The 2545-nt window shown below is 38.8% G+C and overlaps 1 pseudogene across 1 annotated transcript; it reads right to left on the bottom strand.

Moving 5' to 3' along the window:
• Positions 1 to 451: 451 nt before the first annotated feature.
• Positions 452 to 790, bottom strand: LOC309856167 (calmodulin-2 pseudogene; annotated as a pseudogene). Its single transcript has one exon. The product of its transcript is annotated as a calmodulin-2 pseudogene (transcript).
• Between the last annotated feature and the right edge of the window lie 1755 nt (positions 791 to 2545).

The following is a 2545-nucleotide window of genomic DNA, read 5'->3' as shown; positions in this document are numbered from 1 at the left end:
AAATGTTTATTTTCAGTAAACCAGCTATGACAATACATACTAACAAACTGAACTAGACCCCTTTTGAATAGGTTTCAAATTTGGTTTTTTCATTTTTCATTTTTGAGACAAATGCCTGACTATGCTCAATTGTCAAGCTGCATGCATGAGAAACTGGCAAGGCCAAATAGTGTATTAATCATTAGCAAACGGAACTGCAAGGAGTACACTAAGTGCTTCCTTATCATTAAGGTAGTATAAATGTTTGTATCATAAACTGATATGTAGCTTGGTCTTTAGGGCACAGGACCACCAACCAATCACTGGAAATTTTGCATGTAGACAGAAGGCACTTTTGACATTCAGTTTTGTTTTGTAGAAAGAGAATGGGTAAATGAACTTTTTTGCAAGATGTTAGTAAAAGATTCCACATGATTCTTCTGGGAGAGGCAAAGGAGTTGAAAGTAGGTCTTCATTTTACAGTCATCATCTGTATAAATTCTTCAGAGCTGACTTGTCCATCTCTATCAATATCTGCTTCTCTGATCATTTCATCTACCTCTTCATCTGTTTGTGTTTCTCCTGTTTGTCATGACATGACAGAGTTCTGCTACACTGATACAACCATTCCCATCCTTGCCAAGACTCAGAATACTTCACGGATTTCCTCTTCACTGTCTGTATCTTTCATTTTTCTAGCCCCCATAGTCAAAAATTCTGAAAATTCAATGGTGCCATTACCATCACCATCCACCTCATTGATCATATCCTGCAATTAGGCTTCTGCTGGCTTCTGACTCAGTGATCTCATAACAGTTCCAAGTTCCTCTGTTGCGCCATTGCCATCTTTGTCAGAGAGGGAAAAGTTGCCTTGAACTCAGCAATGTGTTCTTTGGTCAGCTGATCAGCCACGATGCTAGCAAAGAGAGGAAGAGCAGAGGGAGCAATTGTGGCTACACCAGCACAGAGGCTGTGATGGCCGGGGTGCCTCCCCGGCCACTGCTGCTTGTAAAGCACAGTGTGTGCTCAGCACCATACCACTGCTATTGCCCAGCTCCAGGGAAAGGTCATTTTAAAGACTATACATCGCATAACATTAAAAGAACTACTCAATATAGGATCCATGAATTTCTGCAAAATTTTATCAAATCCAGGTCAAAAGTCATCAGAAACCAGGCCCAGAATTGGTGTTTTCTTGCCATTTGAAGAGACTACTTTATTAGGGGGAAAAGGGGCTTTTTTGTTTGTTTGTTTGTTTTTTAAGATTTTATTTATTTGATAGACAAAGCAAGAGAGGGAACACAAGGCAGGGGGAGTGAGAGAGGGAGAAGCAGACTTACCACTGAGCATGTGCCTGATGCCAGGCTTGACCCCAGAACCCTGGGATCATTACCTGAGCCACCCAGGCACCCTAGGAAAAGAAGTTTTATATGCATTTTCTTTTACAGATTTTGCACTCAACTGTGTTTTACCTTCTCCAAAGGAAGCAGTATTTCAGATATAATTTTCACTTTTCCAGAACTGTTTTTTCTAGTTTTAGAAAAGTGAGCATTTTGCGGTGGCAGGCTGGCTCAGTCAGTACAGCATGCAACTCTTGCTCTCAGGGCTGTGAGCTCTGGCCCCACATTGAGTACAGAGTTTACTTTAAAAAGCAAATAAATAAAATCTTAAAAAGAAAGAAAAGTGAGCATTTTATAAATAATACAGTCACTGTAAAGGTATAAAACATAACCATTTGCTACCATCTAGTGGAACTACTAAGTTCTGCACAGAAACATTTTGGCTTTAATAGAATCATTCTATTTCATTACCTTTATTTGATGCTTCTTGGTTATATGAATTTTGGTTGTAAAAGTAAAATTTCTTAATATCTGATCCAAAATTGTTAAAACAGCAGGATAAAGCGTAAGGGGAAACAGAAAAAGAGGAAAAATCTGAAGACACGTCATTGCACTTTTTCTCATTTAAAACAAAGCAAAAACTGTTTTGATAGTCAACTATAAACTGCTCCGAAGAAAGAGTCATGAGCCATACTTCACCTAAATTCACACTGAGAACACCTGGTTTTCATGCAAACTGGCACTATACCCTCATTCTCAGCTTGCTCCTAGTCTACACACAATGTCATTTTATTGCCAGGCTTTTTCTCTAGTGTTCTTATGTCATGCAAAGTATGTCAAACATGTATGGCCATATTAATTACATTCTTCTTAAATGTGGTAAATAAGTCTTGGTGGAATATGAAAACTGAGAAACCAAATTACAAATGCACCATGCGGTCACTGATGGGAAGATAATGTGTAGGAAACACTATGTCCCACAACACTGATTATGATGCTTTGCCTACATTACAGCATTCCAGAGTAAAAGAGAGCTTTATCAGTATCCCTTCCTATGCTCTCAGTAGTATAATTACACAGATGAGTTTCCTACCTAAAGCACGTATGGTTCTCTGAGATCTTTCTTAGCTAAGGATTCTTTCAGCAAGTCTGCATTCTACAAGAATATTATCTTGGAGAAGTGTACGTGCTGTGAAGTGAGCATGTAGTCATATTTCTGGCACCAG

Source organism: Mustela nivalis (assembly GCF_964662115.1).
Source record: "Mustela nivalis genome assembly, chromosome: X".
NCBI classification, from domain to species: domain Eukaryota; kingdom Metazoa; phylum Chordata; class Mammalia; order Carnivora; family Mustelidae; genus Mustela; species Mustela nivalis.
This window is presented reverse-complemented; position numbering and strand designations above follow the sequence as displayed.